This window comes from Harmonia axyridis, chromosome 6, assembly GCF_914767665.1.
Source record: "Harmonia axyridis chromosome 6, icHarAxyr1.1, whole genome shotgun sequence".
NCBI lineage: Eukaryota > Metazoa > Arthropoda > Insecta > Coleoptera > Coccinellidae > Harmonia > Harmonia axyridis.
The window spans coordinates 9,382,232-9,405,223 of NC_059506.1; the positions used below are offsets into that span (position 1 = coordinate 9,382,232).

Here is a 22,992-nt window from a genome sequence, read left to right on the forward strand (position 1 = left end):
TAATAAAAGAAAATAAGGAATGAAACTTCAATGATTCCATTAATTATTTTCGATCTTCTCGAAATTTTCATGAAATTGATTTCAACTCTACCGGGTGATTTTTAAGTTGCATCAGTCAAACACTTTGAAAAGGAAATATCTTACGGAAAAATGTTTCGAATAAAAGGTTGATTGTTTTGAGGGGGAAGTCCACTCCCAAAAGATCTTACATTTAATTCCACCTTGTTTGTGGGAGGTGCGGGGTTCAATTTCGAATGAGAACCTCTGGTTATAATTATAGATTCGTATTATACCGCAAAAAATGAAGAAGATTTTCGAGAGAAATCGTCACAGCTTTCTGTGACGATTTGTGAAACATTTTTTTATTTCAGATTTGTATTCTACGGCAAAAATACGGAAAACCAATCATGACAAATAGATATGTATCAAACTCGATTACAGATCCATCTGTGATGATTCGTGAAAATTTTTTTTTCGTATTTTTGCCGTAGAATACAAATCTGAAATAAAGAAATACAGGTTCCACTTTTAAACTCTAAAGTGACCGCCACCAAGGGGAATTAAGTGGAAGAGGTTTTGGAATGAGAGGAATTCCCCCCTCAAACCCAACTACATTTTCCGTAAGATGTTTCCTTTTCTAGACACTTGATTGAAAAAATCACTCGGTATAACAAAAGCATAAAATGATTGAATCATAATAACAATTGATCAACGATAATTCTTCTTCTTGATAATTTGTATCTTATTTGATTTGAGGGCTTCCTTTAATAAATTCTCAATGGAGCTTTATATATGTAAAAATGTCAGTTTAAGTGTTTGTTGATATTTCATCCGAATTCTGTATCATTTGAATTGGTAACCGTTCGGCACTCAGCAGATAAAATTCTCATAATCTCGATTCAACTGTGAGTAATTTGCAAACCAGCAACTGGAACGTGAATAAAAACACATAATTCAACCGAAGCGAAATGTAAACGTGAGACAATTTACAATGGTTTCTTACTTTTTGGTGACAACTCCATTAAGACAGATATTGTTGAGGTTTTGTCGAGATTGGCGAGATTGATAACATATTTTCTGATGGCATTATAAATAATCCGCCTCTTTGCAAGTTCGCCAACAGAATCTTGATTTTTTAGAACTCCATCTTCAATATTGTCAAGAATTACATTAATGTCAGAGTTTGAAAGGAAGAGTTGAGACTATACAGGGTGATTATAAATTGGAGGTACAAATAAAAATGAGAGATTCCGAGGATCATTCTGAAAAAACCCCGCAAACAATTTATTTTCAAGATTTTTTTTCTCATAGCTCCTTCCTTCTCTGTGATAAATAAATCACTCATAAATTTTAGTACTTATTTACCCAATCTGTAGCAAAGATTAATAAAGATTCAATGAAGTGGTTCAATCAATCTTGTATCTGGAGAACAAAGCGTTGCATGCCCATGTTTATAGGACCATTCTTAAAATTATCCACAGAATCTCTTATTTTCCTTTGTAGGTACCTCCAATTCAGGAATACTCTGTATAATTATAAAGTGCATTAGGCATTTCAATTTCTTTAAAAAACAATGATTTTGTCATATATAAAAACAGCAACTTCGCGATGTTAATTAGATATGCTGAAAATTTCTTACCCAATCTTCGGCGTCATGAGTTTAAAAGTTTCGACTGATTCAGGAATATAAACACTTATTATAAGGTTTATTTATTGCATAGTTGAATTAAATCACGAGTCAATGTTTGAAATATGACGAAAATTACTAACACAATAACATTATTTCCATATGTATAAGAATTAATACCTAATGCTATCATAAATTATTCACTGAGAATAAAGGGTGTTTTTTTTAGAGCTATAGAACTTCAAATTGTAATAAAACAACGATGGATTATTCTATTGACATGAATTTTATTTATCCGCAAGATAATCTTGTGGCATTACATTTTGAATATGATCTTTGGCATATGACCGCCACGGCTGGCTCGGATGTAGTCCAATCTGGACGTCCAATTTTCGATGACTTTTTCCAAGATTTATGGCCGTATATCGGCAATAACACGGCGAATGTTGTCTTCCAAATGGTCAAGGATTTGTGGCTTATCCGCATAGACCAATGACTTTACATAGCCCCACAGAAAGTAGTCTAGCGGTGTTGAATCACAAGATCTTGGAGGTCAATTCACAGGTTCAGAACGTGAAATTAGGCGGTCACCAAACGTGTCTTTCAATAAACCGATTGTGGCACGAGCTGTGTGTCATGTTGCGCCGTCTTGTTGAAACCACAGCTCCTGGACATCATGATTGTTCAATTCAGGAAAGAAAAGAAAAGGTAAGTATATACTATATACCGATCACCATTGACTGTAACGTTCTGGCCATCATCGTTTTTGAAGAAGTATGGACCAATTGTTTCACCAGCCCATAAAGCGCACCAAACGGTCAGTTTTTCTGGATGTAGCGGTGTTTCGACATACACTTGAGGATAAGCTTCACTCCAAATGACGTAGCCATTCAACCAGAAGTGCGCTTCATCGCTAAACGAAATTCGCTTATGAAAATCGGGAACAACGGCAATCTCATTTTGGGCCCATTCGACGAATCTACGCCTTACTTGATGATCGTTTGGCTTCAATTCTTGCACGAGTTGGATTTTGTGAGCACGCAAACCAAGATCCTTCCGCAAAATCTTCCATAAAGTGGATGGACACAGATCCAATTCCTGTGCTCGATGGCGGATAGACTCATTCGGGTCTTCCTCAATGCTACGCTCTACAGCAGCAATAGCTTCTTCTGTATTCACCGCACCGTGCGGCATCTCTGGGGATGCGAGTTATCAATAAGAGTAAACGTGGTGCGAAAACGTTTCATAGTTAATCGAATTAACTGTTGCGATGGACGATTTTGTCGACGATAAAATGGATGTAGTGCGCGATACGTATTCTGCACAGAACCATTATTTCCGAAGAAAAATTGCACTATTTGCAAGCGTTGTTCAGGCCTGAGTCTATTCATGATGAATTGCCAAACCGAACTGAGAATAAATCACTTGACAGCTGTTAAATCGGTCGCTATCTTGAACAGTAATGCCAACTTAAAGTTATATACCTCGAAAAAAACACCCGATATATGAATTGAAATAAGGTGTTCAATAGTTATTGCATTTTTGTATTTTTCTTCAGTTATGAATAATTATATTGGGTAAATGTCTGAAGAAGATATGAATCCTTCTCATAATAAATATGCACTTGGTGCTTCAATGAAGAATTAAGATCCGATTCATCAAATTATCACCTACTGTAAATTGAGATTTAACAAACTGCTAATCACATCCTGCGATTCATTCGTTTTATCTCATTTAATTAATCGTTTAATAAATCCTTCTATTCCTGAAAACAGGGAATGTTGACTACGCTCGGAAAACAATAAATAAACATAGAACATTTAACGTGAATCTACTGTTAATTAAAAATGAATCTCTGGAAAATTGATAGTTAAAATTGTTTGTTCAAAAAAAAGTATGCCAGCACATTTTTTTTTTTTAAATAAAGATGTTCAGTAAAAATACAGAAGGGTAGGGAGCTTTTGAAATGGATCTTTTAAATCTCTATGAGTCTTTATTCTGTATAGGTAATAAGCGTCATAATTATTTTTGTTTTTCTGACAGAATTCAATAAATTACATTATACATAATAACAATGAATAAAATATATATAAGGACTATTGTGTCAATCCATTACTATAACGTTTTTCTTAATTCACTGAATTCATATCTACATTCCCATACAGTTAACCAACTGAAAATGATGTGAATATTCTTTTCGTCCATTTTTTATTTAATAATCATAAAGCATAATCAAATTCATAATAGTGAATTTTCAGCATATACCCACTTCAAAGCAAGTAAATTAACTTCTACAGAATAACTGAGTTGATATTATGTTCTTTAATAATAAACTCTATAAATGGTAAAGCTAATGGGTTTATCAAAATTTATAGAAACCCATCAGTGTTTTGACTTGTTACAGCTTTATCGTGATATATTTGATGTGGTGTAAGAAATAACTGAAATATTCTAATTTTTTGAAGAATGTTAAAATATTTATCGTGATCAGCGTTTGTTGAAGTGTAGAGTAGCCATCTGACATCAATCATCGATTGCACTATTGAAATAATGAAATGTGCTAATATCAACTGTCAACTGTCAAACTGTGTAAAACAGTTTTAAACAATTTTTCTCCAGATGATAATAATTAAAATCTGAATTAACATAATTATCTATTCAACACTTGATGAATTATTGCTTCATTTTATTACACAATTTCACGAAAAAGAATGAAAGAAAATGTAGGCAATTCATTTGATTGTTATGTATGGTACTCTACCTTCAATTTAATTCAATAGGAAATATAATAATACGGTAGCGTAGTGATACAGTTAAGGCATAAAACGTTGAAGAATGGCCAGTAGGTACGTTATGTTGGTCCAACCAAATTTATTTAACGAAATAGTTATGGCAAACTGAATATCCTGCGCACCCTTGTCGAAAATTTAGACTGATATGGATATTTTTAAGGTCAAGTTGCAACTCACCTCAAGATAAAAAAATTATTAAGAGAATTCTCTCCATATCAGCCCGTGTCGATATGAGTCCTCATTTTAACGAATGCTATATCAACATTATTGCTATTGCTAATGCTATTATACATCATAAAAAATAATTACCTACAGAATCAATTTCTGAGGGATATTTCAATATGTTTCAGAATATGCGAAAACATTATTTAAATATTTCTCTGATTTTGATTCCCGAAGGCCGCTTCATACACATATTGATTTTGAATGATATAATTTAGAATTGAATCAAGATATAGGGTTTGGAGGGAATCAAATAAACAGTTTTCAGTTTTTTAGAGTTTTTTCAATTCTTCAATTTTTTCCGTTCATTATGGATCGAACTGAATAAAATTAAGGTCTATGAATTCGAATAAGTGGAATTCAGTTTTATTTTTATTCAAATTCATATTATTTTACTTTTGATTTGAGTATTTTCTTTGAAAAATCTTAGGAATGACAAAATAATTAAAATTTTCACAGTTTCAGTGATTCTAAATCTAAGTGAAACTCAGCTAGGATAGCCTGCACATATATTATTATATAATATGTATGACATTTCAAAATCTTAATTTTTTTAAATTATCATAGCTCTTCACTTTTTTAGATCATATCCAGTTGAGAGTGTCCTGCGTTTGATTCCAGATGCACTTGAAAAAAAAGAGGAAAACACAGACTTGAAGTCAGGAGCTTTTGAACGCTCGTTGATTGCGTCCTTATAGACACCATAACTGTATAAGTGGTCTCCAAGGACCCAATTAGCTTATGAATGAATGAGCAATTAATGGCTCTCAAATTATCGCTATCAGCAAAAAATGTTGCATGCATATATACGCTTCCTCAATCCAATTGGATATGTTATCACGAAAATAATTTGTATTTCTTTTCTTATATTTTTTATAGATATAAGTAGGTACTATAATTCTGATCAAGATGATATTTTGCATAAAGCTTATACAATTGTCAATTGCAACTTCATATTTAGGTACTTGCAAAAAATCTCAAATAGGTCGGATCTGTTGTTACGGGTATTTTTTTTGTAATTCTTCTTTAGTTTTCTATTGTTTTGATGAAGATCTCAACATGAGATTTTGCACGAAGCTTGAAATGATTATTATATATGAACACGCAAAATATTCTTCGTATTTTTCTCCAAAATTCACTTCAATTTTATATTACTCTGATGATGTAATCAGAATCAAGGTAAGAACGGAGTTTGAAATTTCGTGAAAAAAACCCCAAAATCTCAATTCCCTCGGTTTCGTGATCACGAAAATATTGGGTAATTTTTTTTTTTTGTATTCTATGGTTCTGGTAATGTGATCAACATGAACTTTTGCATGGTACTTGAAATTGTTATGTAATTTTATTCTGATCGATTTGCTGACCTGATCAAGGGTCAGCAAATTTGAAATTGACAGTGAAACGAAACTTCGAACGACTATATTAACGGAATCCCTCAGTTGCGGTATTCAGAATCCAAATGGTACCCGCTTATTTTAAGTTCATATGAAGGGTGTCCCTAAATTGAAGGAATAAATAAAAATGATTCATGAATAACAATAGGAAAAAAGTACTATAAACATGGGCCCGCATACGCTTTATTTTCGCTATACAGGCTGTTCCTTGTACTCTTTTGGGACCATAAGATTATATCAGTTTATCAAATCTTAATCAATCTTCACTTCAGATTTGGTTTATGAGTACCAAATCTTAAAATCAATTAATTCATCACAGCTTACTAACTGCATCTTGATAATGATTTCGATTTTCTTGAGTATTACTAGAGAATTGATGGAATTTTTTCTCGGAATCGTTACCACATACAAGAAAGCAAAAAGTGTAGTACTAGCCCATAGTTTCATGGTTGATTGACTAAGTTGTTGATTGGATCACTCAATAAATTTGAATATCAAAGTAATTTTCCCCGACGTTACGGTTGAATTGCGTGTCCATAACATCTTGCAGTAATTCTTAAAAACTCTCTTGATCCATCACCACATTCGCATCAAAACAAACCAAAATAGGTACCTTAGTCCAACTCGAGTAACTCCAGAAGATCACATAGGTACCATCTAGATAAAAACCTGATATAAGCGCATCGGTCTCCGGCCAAACACTTCAAAGCACAACGTTAAGGTCAACACACGATACCGCTTACGAATTGGTATCACAGAACAACACACGGTCGATTCTGTGAAACGGCCGTGCCGAAGGAGGTAAAACGACTAAATATCCGCTGCTCAACCTGCCGGTACTTCTTTCTTCTTGGCACGTTACTTGGATGATCACTCGACCGGGGATACTGATGGTACGACCGCTACTCCTGGCGCTATGTGGTAGAAGACGAACTTACGTTTAAATGCCCCCTGTTTACATGGAAGGCATTGTTTTGAAGAAAATTTTTGACTTAATTATGTATTATTTCTTTGTTGGAATGATTTATTAATATTTGTCTGTCATAGTATGACTTAATGAATCGTTGTGGAATACAAACAGGGATTGCCCAAAATACAGTATTCTCTTTATTTCAGCAATACGGGGTGTTCCATCATTGACGCGACGCGCTTTTAAAGGTTAAACACTGGAATTTTCGATTTTTGTTTCGGGACAGTATCATTAGGCTCATTGTGAAATTGTTTGGAGATACAAAGTGTATACAAAAAACATAGATACAAAAAGGTATAAATAATAATAATAATAATAATAATAATAAAAGCAGCCGAAAAGCAGCACTGAGAGGACTACACTGCCGAGAAATTAAGGAGGCAGGGGTCTAACGGACATCATGGAACTTGCTAGTGGGCAGATAGAAAGCCTACGGGAATACTTCAGAGATCAAGCAAGTACATCTACAAAATACTGTGTGAAGCAGACGTATCAACACCTTTACAACTTCACAAGGAGCAATTTTCATTTAACCACCAGACAAACCAAGAAAAACTGGAAAGATGGAGAGAGAAGCCCCTGCATGGAAGACATTTCAACGAGGTGAACCAGGATCATGTCGACATTGAAGCGTCGAACTATTGGCTCACATCAGGTGCAATGTACCCAGAAACGGAAGGTTTTCTTTTAGCCATCCAAGATCAAGTGATCTCAACTAGAAATTACTGCAGGTATATCATAAAGGATCGAACTATTACTGACGATCGATGTCGATATGGGTGTCCAACAAATGAGACATAACAACATATAACGGGAGGATGTCAAATGTTTGCAGGAAATGAATATAAAGAGAGACACGATGCAGTAGGTAAAATACTACACCAAGAATTGGCAACCATATTAAAACTAATTCATTCTGAAAAAATGCGATATTACAAGTACCGACCGGAAACCATCCTGGAAAACGAACGCTATAAGCTGTACTGGGATCGTACAGTTTTGACTGATAAAACAGTCCCTCACAATAGACCAGATATATTACTAGTCGATAAACATCAAAAGACAGCATTACTCATTGACTTAGCAATACCAAATAACAACAACCTGCGTCAAAAGGAGGTCGAAAAAATTTCAAAATATAGGGACCTCGAATTTCAGATAAAGCGCCAGTGGGGAATGATATCAACGAGAACTATTCCAATTATCATCTCATCAACAGGAATAGTACCCAAAAATCTCAAGAGAAATATCAAGCAACTAGGACTTAGTGAGTACATATGTAATATAATGCAAAAAGCTGTTCTTTTAGATACTGCAAGGACGGTGAGAAAATTCCTAGGAAGCGAAGGACAGGTCCAAGGATCACGTGTAAGAGGACCAGAAGTTCGACGAGAACCAGGGGGACCACAAGGACCGGACACGACCGAGCTCTACCCTTCTGATATTTTAAATATCTGTGATTGAGTGAATGTTCCTCTTAGCGAGGAGTGAGAAGCCGACGGCGAGGAGAAATCCTACGCGTATAGGCAAAAGTCGGATAAATTTTATTCATCCTGATAATATATACATAATAACAATAAATTCTATATACAAGTACAGTGACCTGATGACCTGGGCTGGAGCTCGTATGTCACCAAATCACCTATATACGTGATGAACAAGTTGAGCAATTAACAGTTTTCATTTCTATGTGATAGCGCCAACGCCATATTCCTTCAAAAAGGTGTAAAAAAAAACAACCAAAAATGAAATCTATCACATCTTGTCCACTTCAACACACATAAATGACCAAATATGTTTTTTTTCTCATGAAACACCAGGTTTTTCATTAAATTTTCAGATTGCGTGGCAGTTACTGCTCGTTGTATGAAGCAATTGAGGCCAGGTCTCAATAAAATAATTGATTGTGCAATTTATCGCAGGAATTTGGACAGAAATAATAAATAATCAACTATGATTTTGCCAACGTTTCGGAACTTCTTGTTCCTTTTTCAAGGCTGAAAATAAAGCATTTATTAATCATAAATAGAAACATTAAACATTGGATTTCATACCTCATCATACAATTAATAAAGTATATATTTAAAATAGTTAGCCAAAGTTAAGAACAAACGGTTTCGACGTATGTCAGTCAATAGATTAAAAACAAAGGAACTGAATCGGAACTACATATGTTGTGGTGCGATGTATCGTTGACACATATTCTCAAATTTAGTCTCGGCTTATTCAACTGTTCCAACCAGCAAATACACAGCACCAAAATAAAAACAAACACAAACACAAGAGGCAAACATCAATCTGAAATTTTTGATTTTGAATATAAAACGATCTAAACTAATTTCAAATCACCGAAATGAATTATCGAATCATTGTCAAATTTGAAAATATTATCTTTTGAATTAGTGCTCTCGAGAGTAAACCCCTCCCAGCCAGTTAAATTCAATTCTAAACTCTCAAATCGCGGCCTACCGCATGAAAAAAATAGTAATTCCAAAAATTTGAGCTTTCTTTACTTTTTAAATTTCTGATAGAACGCCATGCTAGTAACCGCGGCACCCCCATCTCTTCAGATAGGCACAGCGGGAATAATAACTTATTTTTTTACTGACTGAGGCGCATAAATCTGGGCTTATCATAGACCTAATATCAAATGGACAGGCACTTATAGAGAAATTCTGGCATGCCGCATATGAAAGAGAGAGATGGAGCTAGATGGGTCAACGTCAAAATCATATGATCAAAACATTGAACTCACATGCAGAAAATCGCTAATTTTTCTCTCTTTCTGAATTGAACACATAGTAAATCTGATTGCTTCGATTTGTAAAAGTGTTGAACATTCTAATTAAAGGAATTAGCGGTAAGTATTCCGTGAAATCTTCATCGAATTTCAATAGTTCATGAAACTTATTGAAAGTCCGATTTCATCCTGAAAATTAATCAAAAGCTCATGTTTTTCTAGAATCCATCTGCTATTGCGAAATTCAAAGCACCAAAAGAACTAATTTTGAAATGAAATGCCTCACACTTGTGCAGCCTTCAATTGTACAGCGATATTAGAAATAAGCCAAAAGTTGAAATTTCATTCGTAAGTATTTATATCTTTTAATACCCTCTGACATTCACACGTGAAGGAAATATTAGTTCACAGTTTTCCAAAGGATGACAAATTAATGGAACAGTGGATGAAAGCTGTGGAAGAATTGATTTCAACCCTTTTTCCTCGTCGAAAATATGCAGCAACCGTTTTCATCAACATGATAACTTTATTCAATACAAAAAACTCTGAAAAAAGATATTATTCCTTCAGTTTTCAGTTTCTCTAATTATATGCCTGAGATTAGAGAGAATTATGGAGATAAATGTCTTGAAGATAATATTGAAGGTACATTGATATTTTATTTTTTATGGATGTGAAATATCTATTTATTTTCTGTCCCTTATTTTATTCATTCATATGAACGATTATTGCAAAAAAAATTGAACAGGACCAGCCAGAGACAAAACAGCAAGAGATGGGGCAACCATAGTCGTAACAACCAGAGACGGTACAACTGTTTATAATATCAAAATCCTCTGCTGCTACCATGGAAGATTTCCCCCCCCCCCCCAGATTGAATACTAATATTAGAAATACTAGAAATTAGAAACCTGGGAAAGGGAATTTCCAAGAATGGAACACCGGACGAAGTAATATCTTAGAGAAACATCCAAAGAAAACCAATAATCTCAATGTTAAATAGGATATTATCGATTAAAAACATAAATATGAATAATAAGAAAATAATTTACTCAATAGTAAGGAGCATAATAACATACAGCTCTGAAGTGGACAGCAGCTGGAAAATCTGAAAGAGACATGATACCAAATGATACAATAATGGTCCTATGGTTGGAATACAAGCTGATTGCTGAATTAAGTATTGTTTCCAAATGGCTGAATGGAAAACTATTAAAACTAATGAGGGAAAGAGATACAAAATATCAACAAGCAGTTTTGACAGGGTCGGATCAAATATGGCAAGAATATAAGCAACTCAGAAATTTCACCACCTACAAAATACGAGAAGCTGAAAGGAGATATTATGTTGGGGTTATACATACAGAGAACAGTTGGAATATATGGAAGAAGCTCAAACACTTATTACCTGGTGAAGAGAAAGAATGTTTACATAGAATTAAATTAAAAAATCAACTAATTGAAAATGAATCCGAAATAGCAGATAAATTCAATGATTTCTTTATCGATAGTATAAAAAATATAGTAATGAATATCAAGAAGTATAACAATTATGACAGATATCTATCTAATATTGAAAAATATGAAAACTTTACAAATTTCAAATTGCTCGGTATGAAAGAGTTGGAACACATTATGATGTCTCTCAAAAACACATCAGGACAAGATATAAATACAATGGTTGCTAGGGATGTGTTTCAAGCAGTGGGAAATAGGTTGCTGGATGTCGTCAATACGTCATTGGAAAGTGGAATTTTTCCGGAGAAGTGGAAAACATCGACGGTGATACCAATACAAAAGGTCAATGGGACGTTTGTTTGTGAAGAATTTCGGGGAATAAATACGGTGCCAGTGTTAGAGAAGGTGCTTGAAATTGCGGTGAAACAACAACTCGAAGAATATTGTGATCGAAATAAAATTCTCACTACAAACCTATCGATTTTCGAGTGGCTCATTCTTGTGAAACTACATTATTGAATAGTTGTGACAAGTGGATGGGGGATATTGACAGCGGTAAGATGATATTGGTAGTGTTTTTGGACTTTCAAAGAGCATTTGAGACAATGGATAGGAAATTACTGTTACCTACTTAAAATAAAAAAAAACTAGGGTTATCTGGAAAAGTTTTTCAGTGGTTTGAGTCATATTGGACAGGAAGGACGCAAAAAGTAAAATTCGGAAATTTTGTGTCATCAATTGGGAACAATGAATTTGGGGTACCTCAGGGTACAAATTTGGGAACAATTTTATTTCTATTGTATATAAATGATGTAGTGAAATATGTATGGAATTGTAAGATAACTTTGTTTACGGATGATACTATGATATATGTTTCTGGATATGTTGATGTTGAAATAATACCTGAATATTTGAGTGAAAACCTAAAATTTGCTAATGAGATACATAATTATAATACACGACGTCGAGATGATTTTTACATAGAAAGAGTTAATACTATATTAATGAAAAAATCCACATCTAGCAGGGGATTAGTTATCATCAATAAATTACCTGAAAAGATCAAATATTGTAATAATTATAGAGAATTCAAAAAATGTTTAATGAGTTATATTTATGCAGAATTTAATTAAATTAGTGGATTATATTTGTATTGTTTTCAATAGCCGAGAGCTAAATAAAGTTTATTATTATTATTATTATAATAAGACATAATATGGAAATAAGACATGATATTATTGATCTTAAAAACACAACAGTTGGTATGGTACAGACAAGTCCATAAATACTTGTGATACTAGGTGAGATTTAAACAATAATAATGTGAGTCTGAATTCAAGAAAAACTAAATTTAAAGCTCAAATAGTTTGAAATTTTCAGTTTTTTAAATTGCCATACTAAATGAGGAACATATTCTGTGCCGTGGTTTAGAAATTCATCTTTAGAGAAGCTCATTCACTGAAGGGCTGAAAATGGGTACTCATCTTGAATTGTTATTTAGTTGAAAATTACTTTTAACATATGGAAACAACAACTTATAACGTTATAATATGTATTTTTCAGGAAAAATGAATGTATCATAACTGATCCTTGGAGAGATAAGGAGAAGAAGATCCATAAATTTCAAGATTTGGAGGAGTTTAGAACTAAGAATAGGAAGAGCTCAATCCTGATATTTTTCAATATCCTGGATATTAAATGATTGGATGAGTGAATATCCTCCTTAGTGGAGAGTGAGAAATCCGACTGCGAAGATGTTTTTCCTCATGCGATGATAGGCTAAAGTCAGGCCATTTTTTTAAATCATTTATTGTAATAATGTATTTTGAAAAGCAATAAAAACTTAATGAATACAATTCTTCATAGACTCTCTTTTTTAATTGCCTGTATTATCTGGAAACAATTTTTTGAAAGATTTCACTATTATCAAATTGATAAGTGACTTGAACTAAACTAATTGAAAGTAATACAAAATTGAAGAATGATATGTAATAGACATAACTGGTTCTATTCAAACGATAAAATTGTTTGTAAAAACTGATAAAATTGTTTGTAAAAACGATTTTTCATTCTACCATCAATAATATTCGTACTTAGAATTTTTTTTGTCGAGAGCCAAAGTAATAAACTAGAACAACACAAATTGGTGATTACTAAGCAGTATACTTTCATTTTGAATCTTTGAATGGTTATAATTAAGAATAAGTCTATATTGAATTGGATATTCCAACCAAACATTTGAAGGAATGACCATGAGACGAAAATGTGCCATTCATTTGTTCCTAGCTCAAACTATCCCTTCACTAGACAACGAATTTGGGACTCCGGATACTTTGCATTATAGTACTACTACTATTTATAGTACTCCCCAGAGGTAGGATAGGGAATACAGAGTCCTAGAAGTCGACGTCAAGATGAACAGTCTATGTCATAATATGTATCAGAAAAATAATAGGAATTTCTGAGTTTATATCTTTGAACAATAGACATTAAAAAAAAAACTGAGGAAATCTATATCCTGTTGCGGTATTTCTACTCCTGTCAATACAGATTTTTTTCAGTTTATTTCTATTTTGTTATCCTATCCTGAATACGTCACCTTTAATCTCGGCCCTAAAATTTAGTATCTACACTGTTTCAGTTTGGAACATAAATTATCCACTTATATGAAGAAAGAACAAAAAGCATCAAAATACAAACTGAGAATGAAATGAAATGCACGACCCCAACTAACATACGGATCGACTGCATGGGACTATATATCAACCAAGAGTCATATTAAGAAGAGACAAGCGACCGAAAATGAACTGCTAAAATGTGGTCAGTTGGACTAGGCTGAATCATTGTTTGTACAAAAAGTGATGTTTACTTCCAACTTTTTTATTTCATTCTATTTTTTTGGGCTCAGCAGTAATGCTATGTACCCATCTTCTTCTTCAGGTGCCATCTCCTCTCAGAAGGTTGGCTATCAAAATGGCTACCTTCATCTTTGACACTGCAGCCCTAAACAACTCAACAGAACTGCACTTGTACCATTGTCTCAAGTTGTTTAACCAGGAGATTCGCCTTCTTCCAATGTTCCTTCTTCCCTGTATCTTTCCCTGTATCACTACCTGCAATAAGGTATATTTCTCCCCTCTCAGCACATGACCCAGATACTGCAACTTTCCAATCTTCACCCCGTTCAGTATTTCTCTCTCTTTACCCATTCTTTTGAGCACTTCTTTATTTGATACTTTGTCTATCCACCTTATTTTGAGTATTCTCCTGTATGTCCAAATTTCGAAGGCCTCCAGGCGATTACTAATATCCTGTTTTATTGTCCAGGCTTCCATTCCATAGAGGAGCACAGGGAATACATAACATTTTAAGAGTCTGTTTACACCACACTGCTTGGGAAGCACAGGGGTCGCAACGTGAAGGGGCAAGAGCGGGTGGGCGTGGTCTATCGTAGTAAAAATATAGAGAACGTATTAGGCCCTCAGCCCAATTTGAATGAATTTGTAACGCATTGGGATGATCTCGTTTCTTTCTCGAGTTCTACTAGTGCGTGTCGGAATATGCAGCCGCATTTTCGACATTTTGATGAAATGAAATGATTGTCAAATGGTCACCTACGATTATGGTTGTAAAGACGGTTTCTTTATAATAAGAACAGAGTTTAGAAACAAGAACTGTCTTTTAGGTTTTGAAAAAGACTCTACTTTCCATAATTACTTGATATCGAATTGAGAATTCAAATACGCTTTGATATACCATTATCCTCATTTTTTGAATTGTTAAAAACCCTTATGAATTAAATGGAATGAATTTTGAATATCTAATCCGAAATAAAAAAGTTTCATTGAGAATTTTGATGAACTCATTCCATAAATATCTACAGTTTTAAGGAATAGTACTTTGTTATAATTAAAAAAAAAATCAGCTTGGTTCATAATGATATATTTCTAATTGCCTTCTGTTTTCTTCAATTTTTCTCATCCTGAAGATCTAGTTTGTATTGAGGATCCATATTTTTAAGCCTCTATGTCTTAGGTCAATTATTACAGGTAAAACACAGTTCTAATGAAATTTTCCTTCGAAAAACTCTTCATCGATGTTGACTTCGATGAATAAAGTGTCCTTCAAAGTTTACACGACAAAAGCATTTTTCTCTTTCAGCTATATTTAATTGTCCCTGAACTTGAAAATAATAATTCTGACTTTGTTTCAATCGATATTCCTGATCATCATTTTTTCCAAATATGTGATTTGTTTCCTTTTAATAGCATCTTTTATCATATTTTTTCTTGCTGAAAAAGGGCATTCGATTTTAATTGAATGATTACTTTTTTCAAAAATGCCATCTGGAGAAGGACCTAGACTTTTTTTTATTAATAAAAAGGCCACTGTTTGTGATCTTCGAGCACAATTCATTCTCTAATAGACGCTTCGCTCGATCTTCTACGGCTTCTTCCATGGATTTCAACGCTATCTGTTCCCAGGCATTACATACTTCATTGTGTACTCTTTTATTTTGAAATTATTATAGTTATGATCATTGTAAAAAATTTTGAATGATTTTCTGTTACCTACTTCTGAATGAACTTTCTTTCTTCTTCTTTCTTTATTACAGTGAAAATGAAAAACAAGGGAAATTCATATCATTTCTATTTTCTTCAGCTGTGCATAACCATCACCAGGATTCATGACACTACTGAAGGCGGATGTGCTTATATCAAGTATTTCTGGATGTTCTGGACAAGTAAATATTGTTTTCGAAATTCTACACATATCACGTATAAAAACTAATTTCGACTGAAACCCAATTTTCATTTCCTTCACCAAACGCATATTAGATAAATTTGATTAAAAAAAAACGGAGTGATTAGAAAGTTTTTTCAGATAATCTATGAATTGCAGAATATAAACAATTCGGAATTCATCCAAAGATATTTCCCAGCGAAAAGGTTCGATTCAATACACACTAACAAAATTATAAGAAGAACTGCACAGGCCAAATAGATATGAAAACTTCTAGTAATAGCTCAACCCCAAATTGAAAAAAGTGTACCATTCTCGAAATTTCAGTTTGAAAATGCGTTATTTTAATGTCAGGTATAGTTGATATTCTTCATTTCTACATAAAATCATTGAGTAAGTAGAAATATATGTATCGGTACAAAAATAGACCATTTTAAATCTTTACTCCGAAATGGTCTTCTTTCAGGTACCTATGCAATGCTGAACCTACCTAGAAATTGTCAAATTGTCGAGCAATGAAATAATACCGAGTACCGAATAACCTTTATTTACAACTGATGTTTATTTACTTCGAAATTGAATTCTTTCAGGTACCTATGCAATGCTGAACCGACCTAGAAACTGTCAAATTGTCTAGCATTGAAATAATACGTACACAAAAGAGTACCGAATAACCCTTATTTACAACTGATGTTTATCTAATGGGTCAATAAAATCTTGATATAAATCAAATAAATTTACACGAAATCACTTCTTGTTTACTTTCAAAGTACAATACCTAATCTGAGAGAGGTTCAAAACTACCTCAATTCTGTATTATATGAAATATGGTAAACACAAGATTATTTGCCTGACATCATTAAATCCAAATCACTTTCCTTCAATAACAAACATTTCCTTTTTCTCAAACTTACGAAACCTTCGGTCCGAAGTAATAAGTTGAGTATTGGATCTAAAATCTTCCACGAGGAATAAATTTTTTCATTCGAAAAAGTAACATGAAAATCGGTCGTATGGCTTTTTTTAAACGACAAAATATTTTTTTTTGTTCGCGACAAATAATTCAGGTTTTCAAGAATATATTTCCTAAGAGACGGTCCTGATAGCTACAAGCCACGCCCCTCAGGGAGGAGCAACGATTTTTAGTTCACAATTCTGGCACTCGAAACAGATTTACAACGTCTCAGAGAATTTTGAGTAACTATGATGTAATATATTTCTAATTGGTATCATTGGAAAGAAGAAGAAATAGGCTATGACCAATTTGTATTAGATTTTCGAATTTAGGTCAACTGAAGCGACAATAAATCATTCAAAATTGGTATTGAAAATCGTACTTTCTACTTCAATAAAACAATTAATTTGCAACTTAAAGTGAAATTATTACCTAACGAACATACAAGGGATTAAGACCTTCCAATATTGTTTTGAATCATCTCGATAGCGTTTACCGTTCCTGAGAAAATCAAGACCGAATTAGTTAAGAAAACGCCTGAATTTGCGCCGCGTGAACGGACTCTTAACAACCTGATCTTGAGCTGTAAACTGAGATCTTTTCCACAAAATACCTTTCTCATCTTATTGAACACATTTCGGGCTTGGCCAATTCGTACTCGAATTTCCTCCGTACACTCATTACTCTCATTGACAATGGTTCCCAGGTACTTATACTTCCTCACCTTTTCTACTGGCTGTCCTTTAATCCTTAAACTCTCAGGTCGTTGTTGTGCTTTTGTTATGGTCATAAATTTTGTTTTCTTCACATTCAATGTGAGGCCACACTTCTCGCTATTGTCTACCACGCGATCTAATATTATTTGTAGGTCTGCTAGCGACTCTGCAATGAGTACGGTGTCGTCGGCATATCTTATGTTGTTGATTGGTCTTCCATTAACTTTTATGCCGATTGTTGTTCCCACCAATGCATTCTCAATTATGCTCTCTGATTGAATAGGAGTGGTGACAATACACACCCCTGTCTCACCCCTCGCTTTATTTGTATGTCCTCTGAAATGTCATTACCCAGTTTGATATTAGCCGTTTGATTGAAGTACAAATGTGCTATTATCCGGATATCCTTATCATCTAGATCTTTCTCTTTGAGGAGTTGCATCAGGTGGTCTTGGCGTACTTTATCAAAGGCTTTATTGTAGTCTAAAAAGCAAACATATAGTGGTTGATTGATATCCATACTTCTCTGAGCCAACACATTGAAAGCAAAAAGTGCCTCTCTTGTTCCCATCGAGTTCCTGAAGCCGAATTGGGAATCACTGATATCTCGTTCCAGTTTTCTGAATATTCTCTGGTGTATGATTTTTAAGAATATTTTGAGGGCATGGCTCATCAAGCTAATTGTTCGATATTCTGTGCATTCTTTTGCTCTAGGTGTTTTGGGTAAGGTGATAAATGTTGATTTCAGCCATTCCTTGGGAATAATGCCCGTGTTGTATATTGTATTAAATAAGTCTACTAGTACTTCAATTTGCTCTTCTGTTATTAGCTTAATTAATTCAGCTGGAAGTTCATCAGGACCTGGGGCCTTATTGTTCTTTGCTAACTTGATAGCATGTTCTACTTCTTCAGGTGTTATGACAGGTCCTGTCTGGCTGTTATTCTCAAATTTGATTACTTCTTGTCTTTGATCATCGAATAATTCCTGTATGTACTCCCTCCATCTTGCGAGTTTTCTTCCTGTGTATGTACCCATAGTCCACTCCTATAAGATAATGCATTGTCCACCACCAGACATGTACAACATCTATGAACTAGCCGGAATTCGAACCCGTTACCATCATTTCCAAGTTGAAAGAGTTGACTTTAAATCCTATCCTATAACTGAAATTTATTGCCAAGCCCAATACCATCGACCTTCAATCTATTATATTGAACTTTAAAGACGTTGTAGGTATTCTAGATTAAATAACATAGGGAAGTGAAAATCTTTGGTGATAGAAGTGATAAGTCCTCTTTAGGGTGTAGAGTTTCTAGATTTTTCAAAATTTTCATATTAGGAATGAGCACCATTTCTTTATTATGATAAGAAGGTATTCATGCAAAAACTAATGGGAATCACTTGATTTTAGTTCATTCTCCATACATATAGATTTTCTTCCTGACTATAAAATGCTATGGACGTTTCTCCAACAAAAGTGTAACACTTTCATTTAAAATCAAGTTATTTTTACTGGTCTCATTAGAAACGAGCAAAATTTGCAAAAATCGTAATTACAAACCTCAGTGTTTCCGTTCATACTGCAAAAAGTCCAAAAGGTGTATGGAATATTCATGCGATACCATTCACACTGCAATGAAACATGCATTACTTTCTAATCATTCAGCCATTTAATGTAAACAACTAAATTTTTCAATTTTATGTGAAACTGAATTTACCCTAATTATAATTCACTTCCTATTAGATGTTTTACCTTCTTGATATCAACATGCCATCATTTTCTCATAAAGATAAAACTATTTATGACAGTGGCGCACACCCATCGTAATCATGTTTTATGAAATGTATAAGTAATATGAACAATTATTATCGATAATTTTGCTTTCTTAAGTTTATCGACTTCCTAAGGATTCCCCAATTGAGCAATTCAGAAAGTATGGAGTTATTATTTTCATAGTATTAGATTAAAAAAAAAATTTCCCAAGTTGTTTGAAAATCAATAAAATATACCTACTGCCCCTCCCATACCTTTTCAAAGAGATCTCAAAGACAAGTGTATCAAATATTCGAAAAATTTTGTTACCACAAAGTTTAAATATTACAGCTATTACATATATGTGGGCTTCAGCGGACGATATATATTTGCAGCTTTTTATATGTAGCAGTTTCGCCAAAGCTGATTTTCCTATATTCACTCAAATCAAACATCTAATAGATAATCAGTTTTCAATATAACTGATGCTTTGTTCAACTCTGTACAGGGTGGGCAAATTTCGATGTTTTAGCACTACAACTTTTAAACCAGAGGAGATAGACAAAATCTGATACCCCATTCTCGGTCTCTTTTACTGAGAAACTAACAAGGGTAGTTTTCATTTTTGGCCACCTTCTTTTGTTTTCGAGTTATAAGCGAAAATTGAAAAAATGGCGATATCGAAAAACATTTATATCTCCGCTAATACTGATGATAGAGCTCTGAAATTAAAACATTATAGAGGCACTTTTTTACGTAGAATCCAGTAGCGTGCTTGACTTTTCAAAAGGGTTTTTAATTATGAAGCTATGACCCAAAGTTATGTTTTTTCAAATGGGAACACTAGATTTCTATGCCATTTGAAAGCTTAATTTTTCCTGATTTCAAAAATATATAACATCGTTTGGATTGTATTGAAATAAATAACAGAAAATGGTCAAAAACCTTTTTTTACCTAAGAGTCAATATTTCTATGGTTTCAACTGTTGATGAACACAGAAAAATTGAGCTTTCTATAACAAGAGCAGTGTCTTTCCGTCAATCTGATTATTTCTAAGCTTTTTACTAATTTCTATAAAATTCGGATCTCGATATTTTTTATGAATTTTTCATCTAAAAATTTAACGAAAACATCCACGAGATCGAATGTTTCAAACGAAAGAGTTGTAATGAGATGGATGTATCAGAAGCTTACTTTCATAGGTCTCCAGAATGAATACGCACAAGTACCAATCCATTTTAAATAGCATATGAAACAACGCATATATGATTAAACTCAACAATTTAGTTACGAAGGAAACAAACAAGAAATAATATTCAACCTAATAATGACAACAATTGCACAATGAAAGTCGACACATCTCGATATTTCTCACCGAATTCAATAGATTAATATTTGAAAATGTGTTCAAGCAAGCTAGGCTATTTTCTCCTAGTTCATTTATATTTTTTTAAAATATATCTAGATTAGAATTTTGTGAGATTAGTGAAAAGCATAAAAATAATCAGATTGATGAAAGGACACTGCTCTTGTTGAAGAAAACTCAATTTTTCTGTGTTCATCAAAAGTTGAAACCATAGAAATATTGAGACTCTTAGGCAAAAAAAGGTTTTCGACCATTTTCTGTTATTTATTTCAATACAAACCATACAATGTTATACATTTTTGCAATCAGGTAAAATTCAGCTTTCAAAAAATTGCATAGAAATCTAGTGTTTCCATTTGAAAAAACATAACTTCGGGTCATAGCTTCATAATAAAAAACCCTTTTGAAAAGTCGAGCACGCTACTGGATTCTACGTAAAAAAGTGCCTCTATAATGTTTCAATTTCAGAGCTCTATCATCAGTATTAGCGGAGATATAAATTTTTTTCGATATCGCCATTTTTTCAATTTTCGCTCATAACTTGAAAACAAAAGAAGGTGGCCAAAAATGAAAACTACCCTTGTTAGTTTCTCAGTAAAAGAGACCGAGAATGGGGTATCAGATTTTGTCTATATCTCCTCTGGTTTAAAAGTTGTAGTGCTAAAACATCGAAATTTGCCCACCCTGTACATTATTTTTTTCAACTCCTAGCCGCCCTTCAAGCAATATTGTTTGTGAGATGTATATTTCGTGGACTGTAAATGGTCACCAATCTTAAAAAGAAGTTTGGTTTTAATTTATCGGAAAAACTCCCAATTTTGAATTACTTATCGAATATCAGATTTGATCAAAACGCGACCGTTATAATAACTCTCTTGATTTTTTGCTGCCCTATGATCAGAGCCGTCGCTAGGAGGTAGGCAGGGTAGGCGGTCGCCTAGGGCGCAAAATTTTAGGGCGGCATTTCAAGCTTGATCAACAAAAATCACATGTGTAGAAATTCAAATTACCAAATGAGATTTAATTCAGTCAGAAACAACAGGAAGGAATACCGACAAATTTAAATATCATCAAAAACCATAAAATAATACATACTCATAAATATCCAGATGTAGCGTGATCCCCTCAGTACTGTTTACGAGTTATTGACGCTAAAAAACACATGCACTCATCAGGCTTGTCGGCATTCCCTTTATGTTGCCGAATTGTATGGCCACTTGGGATTCTGGATTATTTTCTTTTCAATTCCCTAATCAGAATGATTCCTGAGAAGAGAATGCAAAATATAAGAAAACGACTCCATTTCATTACTTCCAACTGATACTTCTCAAAAAATATAAGAAGTTTCATAGGACATTCCATTATTTGATAATATTCTTCATTTTTAGTATTAAATTGATAAGTGTTGGGCGTGGGCGCATTCAAATAAGATTATGGTTCATTCGCATCATTCGATTGTTTTACTCGATAATCTTAAACAAAAAAGAACAAAAATTTTCAATCTTTTTCTAAAATCGAAACTGAGCTAGGAACCTGAAACTGCAGGCTCACTCTAGAGGGCGGCAAAAAATGGAGGGCGACATTATCTACATTTACTGAAAGAATGATTTAAATAATTTTGTTTTATTCCAACAAATGTCACTGATGATTTTTTTATCAAATTTACTAATCTTAAACATCTTTGCATCGTGAATAAATATTCATCATATCAAAGAAAAATCTGAAACCTGAACTCAATTTATATATTTTATCATTTTTTCATTAGAATTCAGTTGAGCACGTTTATTGTTTATTACATTCCACTTATCCTGAATCCTCTATCGGATTAAAATTTGAATCCATAAAAAAAGAACGGTAGAAACGCTTGAGCAGGCGCTGGACCTCGATTATCCAATATTAATTTTTAGCATTCTGCAGAGTTAGCTTCTTTAAGGCCGGCAAAATAAAATGGGTTTCTGTCTAGGGCGGCAAAATGAGTCTCTGCGTAGGGCGGCAAAATGGGTCTCTGCCTAGGGCGGCAGTTTGGCTAGCGACGGCCCTGCCTATGATGGCAAAAAATAAAAAAACATAACTTCGACATATGCTCATTTATATTCTCTATCATTGATAGATCTTCATATTTTTATTTTTGCGTATAATTTCTCATAATTTCCTCACTGGCATTTTGACTTTATGATCTTCAATAGAATTGAATTCTTATGAAATAAAAATACAGGATGGCTGAGAGATTGACGTGAAAAACAAAAAAACAGGG

The 22,992-nt window shown here is 33.5% G+C and overlaps 1 protein-coding gene across 3 annotated transcripts in view; it reads right to left on the minus strand.

Moving 5' to 3' along the window:
• Positions 1-22,992, minus strand: part of LOC123682869 — a 149,405-nt gene that overhangs the window by 74,041 nt on the left and 52,372 nt on the right. The window contains exon 1 of one of the 3 annotated variants that reach the window (XM_045621674.1): positions 6,649-6,903. The exons of the other annotated variants lie outside the window; for them this stretch is intronic. The gene's annotated coding sequence lies outside the window, so the exon portion shown is untranslated. Of the gene's footprint in view, positions 1-6,648; positions 6,904-22,992 lie in introns of those variants that run through there. 3 annotated transcript variants of the gene reach the window in all.